This window comes from Gigantopelta aegis, chromosome 4, assembly GCF_016097555.1.
Source record: "Gigantopelta aegis isolate Gae_Host chromosome 4, Gae_host_genome, whole genome shotgun sequence".
Classification (NCBI taxonomy): Eukaryota; Metazoa; Mollusca; class Gastropoda; order Neomphalida; family Peltospiridae; genus Gigantopelta; species Gigantopelta aegis.
In genome coordinates this window covers 72,916,603-72,933,580 of record NC_054702.1, presented here as the reverse complement: position 1 = coordinate 72,933,580, position 16,978 = coordinate 72,916,603, and the positions used below count along the sequence as shown (strand labels likewise).

Here is a 16,978-nt window from a genome sequence, read left to right as displayed (position 1 = left end):
CTTTGCGTATTGCCATCCTGAAGCCAAGCAATAGCCCTTCCTCGATCTTCGATAGTCAGTTGAAGTCGTACCATTGTCGAATTTGGAGTGTGCACCGTACACGAACGCACGCTCCAATTATACGGAAATTCAGCATTGGGAACATCGAATACACGTGCAAAGCGTGCAAATGAAGCGCTTTGTGAAAAAGCAAGTTATGGGCACTTAGCAGACCTTTCGCTTTCGCCCTAATTTACGTGCAAATGTAAGCATGTTTTCGCCATTAGAACTAGTCGACAGTGTCAATGACAGTGGATTTTAATTCATTTATGGGTTGCTTAGACCCACTTTCTTCAAAATGGAACAATACCATGCGTGACATTATGGTCTAGCTAATATAATTGACATTCAGAAAATAATGTCGAAAATATCGTCTGACCTATAAATTCTTTTGAGTAGTATATATATATATATATATGACAATTCAATAATTTTACCAATTAATATTTTGTACAAGTTTCATGGCTCAGTTAAATCGAATTTAAACCGAGTATCTATGTAAATATGTATTTATTATACTTTGTCGTTTTTATTATAAAGCTTATACGTTGTATAACTTAAAGCAATAAAGAACTTAAAGAACTTGAATACAAGTTTCAAGATGAGTTAAACCATGTTTAAACCGATTATCTTGTATAAGATTCATGATGAGTTAAACCATGTTTAAACCAAATATTTTGTACCTGATTCAAAAAGGGTTAAACTGAGTATCTTGTACATGTTTTGTTGTAAGTTAAACCGAGTTTAAACCGATTTTCTTGCTGCTTGAATGTGTTTTATAACGAGTTAAACCAAGTTTAAACCAAATGTTTTGTACCTGATTCACGAAGAGTTAAACTGAGTATTTTGTACATGTTTTATTATGAGTTAAATCGAGTATCTTGTACACGTTCCGTGATTGGGTTAAACCTAGTTAAACGAAGTGTCTTTTATCAGTTTCATTATGAGTTAACTGAATTTAAACCATGTATCTTGTTCAAGATCGTGTACAAGTGCAGTGATGAGTTAAACCGAGTTTAAACAAAGTATGTTGTACAAGTTTCAGGGGGCGGGACGTACTCAGTGGTAAAGCACCCACTTGATGCGCTGTAGGTCTGGAATCAATTTCCGTCGGTGGGCCCATTGAGATATTTCCCGTTCCAGCCAGTGCACCATGGCTGGTACATAAAATGCCGTGGAATGTCCTATCCTGTCTATGAGATGGTGCATATAAAAGATACCTTGCTACCAATGGGAAAATTTAGCGGGTTTCCTCTCTAAGACTATATGTAAAAATTACCCAATGTTTGACATCCAATAGGCGTTGATTAATAAATCAATGTGCTCTAGTGGTGTCGTTAAACAAAACAAACTTTTTTGTACAGGTTTCATGAGTTAAACCGAGTATAAACTGAATATCGTGAGTAAGTTTCACGACTGAATAAAATGTATTTTCTTGTCTTGTCTTGTCGTTCAGAGTCTTATAAAACAAAGTTACCCGTGGCCACTAATGAGTGCCAGTACATTTACTCCTAGTTTGCCGTTTACGTTTCTTTTTCGTTTCGTTTCAAGAAGTGGAAATAACATACTTATCTAATGCATGAAATACTCTTAGCAATATATTAATATTTTAGTTATTCTGTTCAATAAAAGATTAAAACTTATAAAATGTCTTCATGGCTTTCTTTTATGAACACACAAAAACCGCTACCAAAGTAGCCTATTCGGTATAATAAAAATGCAAAACGGAATTCGAATCTAAATGGCCATGACCTTAACCTCACGGCAAACTGGGACATACACATTAGTACTGTTTAAAAAAACACTGTTCGAAGACAACGTAGTGATTCAGCAATAAATGAACTGCAACTGAATTTGTGGTAAACTTGGAGACTAAGCAACACACCAACACAAACACCGACTCACTATACATATATACAAACACTAAACACACAAAGCTTATACTGACGAGATTCAAAACAGACGTATGTTCCCGGATGCACAATATATATGTAGTCGATTATTAATCAATATATCGATCGGTTGGTGCAAACTGATTATCGATCACAGACTTACTTCCGATTTCCAGCATTACCGGTGAACATACACTGTAATGGGGGAGCAGTGGCGTAGGAAGGTGCCAAAAAGAGGGGGGGGGACACTTTTATATTTACACACTTTTTCACTATTATAAAGCAAAATATCTGAAAAGTGGGGGGGGGGGGGCACATGCCCCCTTATCACCCACCTCCACCCCACCCACCGCTTCCTACGCCAGTGGAGGAGGGGGAGGGTGTTACCGTGACTAAAACAAACATTCTTATTCTTTATTTCAAGGCTCTTCATTTAGGTAGGGTTTTTTCTGTTCTCTTTTCTCTTGGTTCAAGTCTTTTGTTACCGGTGCATGAGAGCTACTTTTAAGGCAAGAGCATTTCATAACATGGTCATATTTGATTGCGATCTTAACACGTTGTTTAAATAGCTACTTATGTGCTACTTGATAACAATTATGCGTTATTATAGCAAACAGCCACCTTGGTGTGTTAAAATGCATCCTTATCTGACCCTATATATCGTTTCAAGCACTAACGCTCACCGTCAATGGAAACTCCCTTCCGAAACTTCAATAGCTATTTGTCACAAACATATTCACTTTATTTTACCAATCACAATAAGATGTATGAAGTATGTTTGGTCTATTTTGCGAAAAGAACGTTACACACTACTTGGTTGCCTTTTTTTTCCACCAGTGTTGATGAGTTTAATATAAAGTGATGAGTTCCCAAATACAAAAGAATATCTTTCACGGTCCCACGCGACAAATAATCAACTGGAGTCCATGGTTGGTTGCCTTTGCGCGAGTAATTTATTGTAGCAACGTAGAAAACCCAGCGTTATGCCACAACCCACTGAGAAGCGGTTTATTCAGACAGTGTGCCATTACCCTTTTTGTCGCCACCGAACCTCGCTCACAGCAAAAAGATAAAATCTGCGGAAGACATGATTTCGAGCAAAAAAGATTATCGCAAAACGGCGGCCGTTGCCGTCTCCGCTCTTTGGTTTGCAATTGCCGTTCCTTTCTCTAACGTTTCACGCTCCGGTTCGCGGAGTGAATGCGCCTACCGTCGACATTTCTGTCGCCCTGTGGGATTTAAAAAGGATTCTCAACTGCGTAGCAAGCCGCTTTTAGTAATTTACATTAAAAAGTGTTTTTCTCTTTTAGGTCGCTAAATCTTTTTGGTTCAGCACTCGCACTTGCTCATTCTTCCCGGCTGAAGGTTCGTTTATTGCTTTTTTTTCCTTAAGACAGAAGCGCTTTTATCAATTTCTGACCACAGCCCGTTCAACTATTCGAATTAACAGTATTTGTACCGGTTGGCCGGATTCTAACGGCTGCCCATGCGACAAAGAGATACAGAAGAAACTGGCCGTCTTGCTGGAAAATTGCGTTATGTAAACGTGCGCCCAAGCACTTGACTCTGCTAAACGAATTATTCCTGCCCGATGGGTCCTGCTTTTCTCGCCGCGCTCGAAAAATCGAATTTGTTTGTGCAATTAGACAGAAGTTTGAATGAATCAAAAACGAATATAAATCAAATCAATTGAAGAATGCAAAGCTTAAGATAGTTATGAGGCATTACTGGAAGTTGGGCACCTGAGAACCATGATGGCGTAGCCCAGTGCTCGTCGCAGACACGGGGTAATTGGGACACAGAGAACCGCCATGCCATAATTCAAGCCTGATCGCTGGGAGAGACGGCGGCCTCAAATATAATTTACATTGATATATTGTGAAGAGGTCCTCGAGAGACGGGTTTATGACATTCAAATAGACTGATTGTGTTGGAATCTATTTCTCGTGCATGTTATTTAGACACATCTGTCCGCGGAGTGGTCGGCCAGTGCGATCACTAGCTGTGGGCAAATGTCGAGAGGTGACGGCCGCCATACTGGACCACTCAGCTGGAATGGACTCTAGCTGTCTGTCCTTCCATCCACAATGGTACTCATTACACTTAATCTGGTCCGTGACGTGATCAGTTTACATGATTCCGAGTCCGCCTTCACGTTGACCACCCACCCCAACACACACACACACACACACACACACACACACGTTTCTTCATGTTGTCATTCCTCTTATTAAAATTTAGTCACTGTAAGAGTTAAGGTTTGTTTTGTTTAACGACACCACTAGAGCACATTGGCTATTGGATGTAAAAAGATTTGGGTACATTTTCCCATTAGCAGAAAGGGATTTTTATATAATATTGGAATCACAACAATGCACTTCCCCACAGACAGGAGAGCACATACCACAGCCTTTGATATATCAGTCGTGGTACACTGATTGGGACGAAGGGTGTGGGGTGCACGCAGTCAGAGAATGGGTCCACTAAGGTGGTTCGATCATACGATGGATTTATAAGCGCCTTACTGACTGGGCCAAATCCAACACCCGTCATAATAAGAATGCTTATCCCTTCTAACAGACTACGGAGCGGAACGTAGCCCAGTGGATCGATCCCCGTCGGTGGCCCACTGGGCTATTTCTCGTTCCACCCAGTGCTCCAGCACTGGTGTAATAAAAGTCGTGGTGTTTACTATCCTGTCTGTGGGATGGTGTAAGTTCTCTTGCTACTAATAAAAAAAAAAAGTAGTCCTTGGAATGGTGGCAGCGGGTTCCAGTCTCATTATGTGGTGGGGCGGGATTTAGCTCAGTCGGTTGAGTGCTCGCTTGATGTGCTTGTGTCGCAGAATCGAACTACCTCGGTGGATCCATTCAACTGAATGGAATTTTTCTCGTTCCAACCAGTTCACATAACTGGTCAAAAGCCGTGGTATGTGTTTTCCTGTCTGTGAGAAAGTGCATATAAAAGATCCCTTGCTGCATTAGAAAACATATGAGTCATAATTACCAAACGTTTGACATCCAATAGCCGATGATTAATTAATCAATGTGCTCTAGTGGTATCGTTAAATAAAACAAACTTTTAAAAATATTTTATCTAAGTGGTCTTTAAAGGGATTATCCTGAGTTTTCAACCATTGTATCATAATTTTATTTCCAAATAAATATTGTTTAACAACTACAGGTACATACTGAATACAGTTTCTGTTTCTGTATAGCTAATTTGTTTTGGCCATCCTAATGTTTGTAGTAGCTCGATTTCATTTTACCTCCTTATATACATTTTTCATTTATGTGTTGAGTACGTCATTAAATAAACTATTATTCATTCCTTCTAATAGACTACTTACATAATAAATACTTTACAAAATAAAAAGCTAAAAAATATTGGGCTCGTCCGGGATTCGAACCCGGGACCTCTCGCACCCAAAGCGAGAATCATACCCCTAGACCAACGAGCCGACACGATTGTTATCTAATACTGAAATCATAACAATGCGTATGTCACCGGCGTCGGGTTAGCATTGAACCACAAAACTAGTCACCATAGTAGAGAAAGGACAGAATCGAATTTTTTACCTCGAAATTTTACTCTAATAGTATTTTTATTATTGAGCTCACTTATAAAACGATCAAAGTGCGTGAAAATGCCATTTTTAGTATATTCTGTATAAAATAACAATAGCCAAAGACATACGTGATAGCGGACATTTATTGTCATTAGAATATATTATATATATATATGTTATGCAGGGGCGGGACGTAGCCCAGTGGTACAGCGCTCGCTCGATGCGCGGTCGGTGTGGGATCGATCCCCGTCGGTGGGCCCATTGGGCTATTTCTCGTGCACCACGACTGGTATATCAAAGGCCGTGGTATGTACTACCCTGTCTGTCTCTCTCTCTCTCTCTCTCTCTCTCTCTCTCTCTCTCTCTCTCTCTCTCTATATATATATATATATATATATATATATATATATATATTATGTATATATATATATATATATATATATATATATATATATATACTCTTTAAAAAAAAGTAGGGGAACCGAACATATGTTTTAACTACAGACATCCCAGTAAAGAACGTTCAGATCTGTTTATCAACACACCAAAACACATTCCATATTTTGCACGTGCATCATCCAGATGCTCCGCACACGTGCGTGGGGTGTCATTCTCGATTTTGACAATTTCCAGTAAGGTCGATTAATCACTGTGGAACATTATTTCAGTCAATCGTTTTCATTCTGTTGATCATACAGTTGTTATAGTATTGTTTTTAGTCATTTTTATTGTTTGAATTTGAGATTTACTGATAAAAAAACGTCAACTTTCAAATTTCACTTCTGACCCCCATCGTCCTTCAAGATCTTTGGTAGACATAAAACCTACTGTAATACTGAACTACCGGTTGCAATGTTTGCCCAATTAATTCACTATTATCATATAACCATTCCCCACAGCTAATATACCTTACAATTTTGGCAACTGTGAATTCTTATTAGAGTTCCCCTACTTTTTTGAAGAGTATAATTATATAACCATACGAAATCTGAAAATGCTCTATTTAAGGTCGATTACCATTGTTCACAAGTTGAAAGTGGTGTGTGATTTCGCAATACACATCTGATACTGTTACCTGAAAATTATTAAAATATAATTAAAATAATAATGATATTTAAAGTTAAATACCACTATTATTATTATTATTATTATTATTATTATTATTATTATTATTATTTCAAATATTGGTTCCTTATGTTGATTATAATACTCCATAAGAATTAAATGCGAATATTCTCTAATATATAATAATTTGTATTGAAAACGTGTTCTGTAATATTTCTGATATTTGAGATATCATGAGGGGGGGGGGGGGGGGCCGCTGACTAAGATCGAAGGTGCAAAGCAAAGTTTCAAGAGAGTTTGTGGTATGCTCCCTCATAAAAGTTTGAAAATTAGATGTCTTGAAAGGCAATTTCCTGCATTCAACAAGTAAAATTCATCTTTTCCTTAAGATTTACTATCACTAATATTTTTTATTCAGAAATATGGGGGGGGGGGGGGGGGCTAGAGTCCCCCAGTCCCCCTACTGCTCCGCCGTGCCTGATAAGGTCCACAGTAGTTATTAAATATTTCATAAAATATGTACTGTTGGCAGATTCCAACATGGCGACCAAGAACACACGATGCGCTGTGTTAAATTGGGTTTGGGAATAATATTATTATGAGAATATCCATTCATACCTGAAATAGCCATGTTTGTGATGTCCTTCCATTTCAATAGCACATATAAAATGGACGCCATCACGGTGTAATGCAAGATAAAATAGATTATTATATGAAAGAACAGACAGAGGCATGGATGAAAATGACATACACAATCTATTGAAGGGTGATAGTCTAGGTTCCAGTGTACCAAGTCAATTCCTATTACCGATAATGTTAACTGATAAAATGGATATAAGCAGTGTATCAGCACACTCAGGCAGTACACCAATAAAACATGTGGAGCATCACCGTTAATCTACCTGCAAGAAAATGGATGGGAGGGAGGGGGTGGGGCGGTCATATATAATTTTAAAATTTTGAAAAATGTTTTTATTAGCAAACTTCATTTATACAGAAAATCGCAATTCCATTTTTGGGTGTATCCCGCACTGGTTTTAACCTTTTGTGTATACTGCATAACTATAACAAATAAAAGTGTATTTGTTTACTGCCATTGAATAATTTTATTTGCAAAAATAATTAATGTTACACTTTACTACCAATCACAGCCGCGGCCGTTTTAACTCCGTAAATATTTGCAGGTGCATCTCGAACTTTGACACGGAACTTTATTATTTGGTACAATGTAACCTCTACATAAACAGTGCTGGAAATATTTCAGAAGAAATTATTACATAAAAGGGAGTGCAAATATTATTTATGGGTGATGCGTATGGGGTACATTTTTATGTAAAGGTTTTGGGGTTTTTAACAGATTGTCTCCTTTCCACTAGGAAGGAAGGAAATGTTTTATTTAACGACGCGCTCAACACATTTCATTTACGGTTATATGGCGTCGGATATATGGTTAAGGACCACACAGATATTGAGAGATGAAACACGCTGTCGCCACTTCATGGGCTACTCTTTTTCGATTAGCAGCAAAGGATCTTTTGTATGCACTATCCCACAGACAGGATAGTACATACCAGAGCCTTTGATATACCAGTCTTGGTGCACTGGCTGGAACGAGAAATAGCCCAATGGGCCCACCGACGGGGGTCGATTCTAGACCGACCGCGCATCAAGCGAGCGCTTTAGTATTGAGCTACGCCGGCCCCCCTCCCCCCTTTCCACTAAGAGTTAATGGTTAGTTATTGGGAGTTATTGTGAGAGAAGTAGGTGTAAGTAACGAAACAACAAAACATATATCTTTCTTTGGAATTGTTACACCTCACTCTGTGTTGGAGCAGGTACTGGGATGTGAACCCACAACCTGCCAGGCCCCAATGCAGATGGCCTGACGACTGCACCCCAGAGGCCAGTTTCCAATGAGGACATTTCTGTCCCAGCTCTAACGACAAAAGGAAGGGGATATATAATAAGCTAATCGAGTTATTTCCCTTACACTGCTAGAGGTATTGTTTTTCTTGCAAGACGGAATAATGTATATACTATCGCGGAAGACCTTAAACTGAAGTAACAGAATGTGAAGAATAGTGTTTGAAATGTGTATTTCGACTTTCTGTGGTATTTGAAATGTAAAAGACGTTTAATGGCACTTTGCAATGAAGTGAAATTAAATTTACTAAAAGCATTAATTTCGTTATTTACAAAAAGGGGTTGGAACAGTTAAAGTGTAATGCGTCAGCCAGACACACATATGATAGTCACCGTGTTTTCTTAAATATATTGTTTATCTCAATCAAAACAACACTCCAGCATAATTTACAAAGTTTATTTACAGGTAATCATTACAACTATACTAATAACATTCATCGATGTGGAATGGTTACATGGAAAACTATTTGTAAACGTGTCTTATGTGTACACTGTATTTTTAAAATCAGAAACTATTAATTCATTTTGCAGATGATGAAATATATTTAATATGTAAGTTTAATCGTAGAAGTATTTTATTAGTCAGAAACATCTTATAATGCAGCAAACTCAGGACTGTCCCTTTAAGATAGGTTAATAGTTTGCTTGTCTAGACTAGTATGGACCTAATAATTTAATAACTGGTCCAAAGAGTAAAAGTTAACCGTTTAACGACATCGGCTATTGGATTTTGTAATTTTGACAAATAGACTTATTTTTTCATTAATAGCAAGTGATGTTTTATATGCACCATCCGACAGACAGGATAGTACATACTACGTCCTTTGGTATGCTAGTCGTGGTGCACTGGCTAAAACCAAAAATAGCTTAATAAGCCCATCAATGGGGATCGATCCCAGACCAGTGGAGTGAGATAGGTTGGTAATTGCTTTGTCTGACTTCTGTGTTATTTTAATTTCATTTTATAAAACGACATTTAAAATGTACACATCAAATTCCTCCCATCCATCCAGGGCAACCCCTCCAGTAAAGTGCCAGCTCATACGTCTACGTCATCTCATCTAAAATTACTTCTTGAAAGTCTACTGCTAGTCCTCTTACAACATTGCTCTTTTACTGGAAATTAACGTTGTCAGTTTGCTTCGGTTCGCATAAGATTATCTTTTTTTCTCTCTTTCTCTGCTGTCTGGTAAAGTAACACTGGCCCGATCACTTTATCTGCCGAGATATCTGACTCAACTGTCAACGGGAGATAAGTCCTGTCGTTTTGGGAAGTGTCGGGAAACATAAAACATCCCCAAACGAGAATCTATCTGTGCAATCAGAGTCTGTTTTATATCAAGCCCTCCTTCCTCGTCTAATGAGGTGATTTGGGGCCATCTCAGCACCTGCCCGAATTAGACGACGGTTCGCATTTCACTAGTAAATGACCCTTCTCCCACAGATATACCGCGATCTGTTTCACAATGCTTTCTTCCATGGCACGTACTCACTGGAAATCATCGCCTTCAGTTTGTAAACTGTTGACAGCCTCACATGACAAAGAAACAACAATGCAGACCTGGACAATAAAAAAGCGAGAAAAACTCCAAGAACAAAACAGGGAGTTTTGTGACCTGTGAGCGATGCTGTGATTTATTGAAGCCAAGGTGTCATATATTTGGACCTCGTTAATTTTTCTGTAGAACTCGAGCTTAAAATTGCAGTCTTACGATAGAACCAAACCAAAATGTCAGAAGGTTCTAAATGTCTCAAAATTAGAATCTTAACCATTCGATACAAGTAAACTAAAGACAACTAAAGTGGAGGTTATTTATGTATGGACAGACTGGCATGTTCGTTAACGAAATAATTTTATATGTTTAGACATAGAATTTTCGTACTGTTGCTTTATTACTGAACCTATGTATTTTAAACGTACTCGAGAATAATGTATTTAAATAACTTAAAAGAAAAATTGGGCTCGTTTAGGATTCGGACCCGGGACCTCTCGCACCCAAAGCGAGAATCATACCCCTAGACCAACGAGCCAATAGTAAATGAAGCTTTAAAATATTTTTAAAAAGAACTTCATTAGCTGTGTAAAATGTATATTTTAATAAATGTTACCATTCATAAAGGCTTTTCTCTCACATTCATAACCATTTATTACTATAATAATACTAATAATACTAATAATAATAAATATCTGTATGTGTTATACGCAGTTATCTGTTATAGACATTACGGCTTTGTCCTAATATAAAATAAAGATGAATAATAAATTCAACACATATTAATTTGACATGATTTATGCACGAGCGCGCGCGCGCGCACACACACACACACACACACGCACACACAACACACAACACACACACACACACACAACACACACACACATATCAGCCAGACATTGATATCATCTTCCTGGGCATTATGAATAATAATATCGGTTATAGTATCTGTCCTCTGTGTATTACAACATGACGTCGATGCTGCCAGGTCCGATGATATCACTGCGTGTACTGTTTGTGCCGCACCGACGTCACCGCCGTGCTAGCACAGAGAGCACGTGGAGCATAGGATAACTCGCTAATTGCGATGTTTGACACAAATGATGCATCATTGTTATCTCCCATGGCCGACAGGCGGCGTCTAGATCGCAACGAGCCAGCTGCCCGACCTCGCCGGCAGAGATAGGACGGTGGCTGACGCAAACAATTAGTCAGATTTAATCAGGCTGCGTGTAATCGCCGAGAAATAGCTCTCTGGCAGGTACACGCATTGTCAGATAAAATAAGTCTGCTAATACACTGATATATTGTAATACTTATAAATATAATGCTTTTCAAGTGGTTACGAGTGTATGATTATGGTTTTGGCAAGAGGTATTTGATGCTGAAAAAAACACTAGAAACTTTCTCTAGCCACTTGCAGGCGGATATTTATTTCCCCTACTACTATAGTTAAATCATTGAATCTTACCCAAAACATTAAAATAATTTTGAGAAATTTAAAATTGAAATTATGAGCAAATCTCGCCAGGAAAAGGTATAATTTGGGCAGCATAGGCTAACGGTAGGAAACAAAGAGTATTGTGTCGAGACTAAAATAATTATTTAGGGCTCGTCCGGGATTCGAACCCGGGATCTCGGGCGCCCGGGATCTCTCGCACCGAAAGCGAGAATCATACCCCTAGACCAACGAGCCGACACTATTTGTATCTCAAAATGTTTCTAAAATCAAACCTTGTCCATATAAACATGTTTGTTATTTGGTTATGATTTCGGTGTTTTCTAGAGTTGATATCATAATTGTGTTCAAAATGTCATGTAATTGTTTTATGCATTTTCAGAGATGTATTCGGGAATAAAGTAATTTAACAAAACAACAAACCCTATAGGGCTCGTTCGGGATTCGAAACCTGGGCCTCTCGCACCCAAAGCGAGAATCATACCCCTAGACCAACGAGCCGATACTATTTGCATCTCAAAATGTTTCTAAAATCAAACCTTGTCCATATAAACATGTTTGTTATTTGGTTATGATTTCGGTGTTTTCTAGAGTTGATATCATAATTGTGTTCAAAATGTCATGTAATTGTTTTATGCATTTTCTGAGATGTATTCGGGAATAAAATAATTTAACAAAACAGCAAAACCTATAGTGTTTGGTGTTGATAGGATTTTGTATCAATCAAGGTATGATGTATTCAAAAGGGGCGGAACGTAGCCCAGTGGTAAAGCGCTTGCCTGATGCACCGGTCTCGGTGGCGTAGTGGTTAGGCCATCGGTCTCCAGGCTGGTAGGTACTGGGTTCGGATCCCAGTCGAGGCATGGGATTTTTAATCCAGATACCGACTCCAAACCCTGAGTGAGTGGTCCGCAAGGCTCAATGGGTAGGTGTAAACCACTTGCACCGACCAGTGATCCATAACTGGTTCAACAAAGGCCATGGTTTGTGCTATCCTGCCTGTGGGAAGCGCAAATAAAAGATCCCTTGCTGCTAATCGGAAAGAGTAGCCCATGTAGTGGCGACAGCGGGTTTCCTCTTAAAATCTGGTGGTCCTTAACCATATGTCTGACGCCATATAACCGTAAATAAAATGTGTTGAGTGCGTCGTTAAATAAAACATTTCTTTCTTTCTTTCTTTCTTTTGCCTGATGCACTGCCGGTGTAGGGTCGATCCCCGTCAATGGACCCTCTAGGCTATTTCTCGTTCTGGCGTAACAAAGGCCGTGGTATATACTATCCTGTCTGTGGAATACCCCTTGTTGCTAATCGGGAAGTGTTGCCCATTGCGCGGCGGTAGCGGGTTTCCTCTTTTGTTATAGGTGTGGCCCTTAACCATATGTCCGACGACATACAACAGTAATTAATTTAAAATGTGATGAGTGCGTTGTTAACTAAAACATCTCTTTCTCCCTTTGACGTGTTCAAAACGTCAAGTGAACTATCACAATGAAAACTTCGATAGTCCCCTCGGCACAATTAAGTTTCAGCATATATTGCATTCTTCTTCTTCTTCTGCATTCAATTTCTTTAAAAAGGGATATATTTCATTGACTTACAGATGTATTCATTCCGAAGGAAAAACATATAACTGATATACATGTATATATACATATAACAGAATATAAATAGTTTCTTTGGTGGGGTGATATAACCTAAAATATATATGACTTAATCTCCTTTATCATTTATATTACCGGTGGCCACACCCGACCATGGTATCAGAGTGTGTTTGTAAAAGATATCTGATATAAATAATGTGTTGGAATTTGACACTGTTAATTACTTTTTGTTTTGTTTAACGACACCACTAGAGCACATTGATTTAATAATCATCGGCTATTGGATGTCAAACATTTAGTAATTTTGACATATAGTCTTAGAGAGGAAACCCGCTACATATTTTCATTAGTAGCAAGGGGTATGTTATATGCACCATCCCACAAAGGATAGCACATACCTTTGATATACCTGTCGTGGTGCACTGGTTAGAGCGAGAAATTTGACACTGTTAATAAACAAATATGATTTTCTTGTCATTGCAGTTTACAGTTTACAAAAGTGTAGACACAGAAGATCTGCAATATAGATTTAGCACGGGAAAGTTTAAATTGGTTGTGGTGGGCTCACACTGGGTTTTCCTTTAAAACAATACGACCATCATGTAGATAGCCAGCCCTCAGTAGCCGAGGCTATATACACGGTCGCCGTGTATATATAACCACCTCTATGTTAAGTGACAAAGATGACAGCTTCCATTACCATTGTATTTATGGAATTCATCATTCATCAAAACCTGATAAACGATCAGAAATAGTTAAAGTTAAAAATCCTTGCGTACAGATATATTGTTTATTATTAATATTTTTTTATATTCATACACAATTAATAAAAACGTAAATAGGGCATGTCCGGGATTTGAACCCGAGACCTCTCGCACTCAAAGCGAGAAAAAAATCATATCTTTTTATTTACAAATTCAACAATGTACATTCAATAAATAAAATATATTAAAGCAATTTAAAAAAATAAAATAACGCGAGAATTATACCCCTAGACCAAAGAGCCGATAAAACAAATCACATATGGCTCTTAAGTCGTTTCAAATTACACTTTTCATTTGATATATCCGAAGCCAATACTATATAGTATAACCTTGTTATATATGTAACATGGGCATTAATATAATTCTACTCTTTAAGGCTATTCTGCAAATTATCTCACGGAGCTTAATGACTTGAACACACCTATTAAGTAACTATCGGTTTAAATTTTAACACGGAGTCTAAATGTCTTAAGTCCAGTTGTAAAGCTCTCGCCCGTCGGTGGGCCCATTGGGCTATTTCTTGTCCTAGCCAGTGCACTACGACTGGTATATCAAAGGTCGTGGTATGCACAATCCTGTCTGTGAGATGGTGTATATAAAAGATCCCTTGGTACCAATGGAAAAATGTAGCGGGTATTATTTCTGTAATGGGCCCCCTAAGTTCTGCAACTGGTCGTTAATCAGTTCCCCAGATTCGATATATCTGATCTGGCTTTCAAATTAGCTGTTTACTATAATGATAGTTTCACTTTGGTCTAGTGCGAGAGATGAAATGAAAACACAAAATTAACTACATCAACTTTTATTACACTTACCACAAAATAACATGCAAATACAATTAAAACGAATTAGGTTGATTTTAGCACTTAAAATAACAACCCTCCTCTAAATTTACCAAATGTTTGATATCCAATAACAGATGATTAATAAATCAATGTGCTCTAGTGGTGTCGTTAAACAAAACAATTTTAGAAGAAACTCTTTACATTTCCCCGTTAGCAGCAATGGATCTTTTATATCAGTATGCATTGGACACTTTCCAACAAACAGGACAAACATACCACGACCTTTGATATACCACTGGTTGGAACGGGTCAAACTAAAATCAGAGAAGGGGTTCACCGAAGAGGTTCACCTTAGACGAGCGCTCTGTCGACTGAGCTAGATCCCGTCTCTTGAAGCTGGCTATGAAACATAAGAATTATTATTTTGCAGGTTATTTCTATCGTCCAAACTTCGGGAGATGGATTAAATAAATATTGGGTTGACGCAAACAATTAGTCCGATTTCATCCGACTGCGTGTAAATCAGCAAGGCAGGAACTCTCTGGCACGTACATGTGTTGCCAGATGAAATAAGTCTGCAAATACACAGACATCGTCTGATATATAAATACACGTATGATGTTTGTTAACTGATTATAAGTTTGGTGTTGACAAGAGTTTGCATTGCAATATAGGTCAATTTATATCAAGTCATGGTCAAAATAAAACTTCACTGGACGCTTTTTTTCGGGGGGATGGAGGTATATATTTTTGTTTGTGGGTTTGTTTGTTTTGTTGTTGTTGTTTTTTGTGGGGTTGGGTGGTGTCTGTTGTTATTGTTGTTTATTGTTTTATGGTTGGTTGGGTTTTTTTTTTTTTTTGGGGGGGGGTTTTGTTGTTTTTTGCGGGGGTTGGGGGGGGGTGTTCTTTTTTTGCTGTTATTTTTATTGGTTTTTCTGTTGGATGGTTTTGTTTTGGGCGTGTTTTGTGGTAAGTGTGTTATTTTGTATTACTACACTCCTGGTATAAACTAAGGTCATGGAATCCGAACGTGCAGTTAAAAGACCTTCTGCTGCTATTATACAGTGTTAATCAAATGAGTAGCCCAGGGCGGGGCATAGTCCAGTGGTAAAGCGCTCGCCTGATGCTTGGTCGGTCTATGTTCGACCCCCATTGGACTATTTCTTGATCCAGCCAGTGCACCACGACTGTTATATCAAGGCCGTGGAATTTGCTATTCTGTTTGTGGGATGGTGCATATAACCGATTCCCTGCTTCTACTTGAAAACAAAAATGTTTTTTTCTCAAAGACTATTTGTCAAAATTACCAAATGTTTGACATCTAATAGCTCTAGTGGTGTCGTTAAACAAAACAAATAAAGAGTAGCCATTGTAGCGCTAGCGGGTTGCTTCTTCACAACAATTATCGGTATGTATGACACTTAATAGTACCGAATAAATATCTGTTGGAGTTGAAACTGTTTAGTTGTCAAACAGAGATGGGGTTTCGTTGTAGTTTTTTGTTATTATTTTTATTAGTTTATAAGAATACAAAAATTTGTAGACGTTAAAGAGAAAATAAAACTCGTAAAATTTTAGCTATATAATCTATGTGACATTGATTAATGTATTAATGTATTGCAGAAAAACTATTTCAAGTGAAAAAAAAAAAAATAGGGCTCGTCCGGGATTCGAACCCGGGACCTCTCGCACCCAAAGCGAGAATCATACCCCTAGACCAACGAGCCGATGTAAATACAACTGCAAAAGCGTTTCCAAATGTTTGATTCAGAGTGTGTAAAACTTTCACAACACTGGATATATGAAAAATGTGTAATGTTATCTTGCATATGTAATATGTGACTCTCAAACTAGCATTAGTGACGTTTTCAGTAGGCCGAGCATTCGTTAACAATTTGACTAGTATCATCATTTTCTATCGTATTACAGTTTTCGTATATTAGGTCGCAAAAAAAACACCTGTCTATTTTAAAATAAAAACATGTGTGGATCTTTATATAATTTCGCCAGCTCATAATAGAATTGTACATTTAATCATTTAAAAAATTGCTAAACAATTTATACCATTAAGTTGATTAACTTTATCCTTAGAATCCAGGGAACTGTTTCACTTAAGATACTTATGATTAAAATTAATGACTGATGATGAAAATTATTTTGATGATGGTCACATGGTGGTTTTTATGATGGTAGTGATGATGATGCTGGTGATGCTGCTGATGCTGCTGATGATGACGATGACGATGATCATGATGATCATGATGATCATGATGATGACCATCATGATGATATAGTTTATTTACTTCATCATCATGATCATCGTGATCGTCATGACCATCGTCATCGTCATTATCATTTGTTTGCATTACCATAGTTTTGACACCCA

At 37.9% G+C, this 16,978-nt stretch overlaps 3 non-coding genes across 3 annotated transcripts; all 3 read right to left on the bottom strand.

The window, feature by feature from the left end:
- Positions 1-5,319: 5,319 nt before the first annotated feature.
- Trnap-ugg lies at positions 5,320-5,391 on the bottom strand. The gene has a single exon. It is a non-coding gene; the product is annotated as a tRNA-Pro (tRNA).
- A 6,200-nt stretch (positions 5,392-11,591) lies between these two features.
- Positions 11,592-11,679, bottom strand: Trnar-ucg. The gene has a single exon. It is a non-coding gene; the product is annotated as a tRNA-Arg (tRNA).
- A 4,568-nt stretch (positions 11,680-16,247) lies between these two features.
- On the bottom strand, positions 16,248-16,319 carry Trnap-ugg. Its single transcript has one exon. It is a non-coding gene; the product is annotated as a tRNA-Pro (tRNA).
- Between the last annotated feature and the right edge of the window lie 659 nt (positions 16,320-16,978).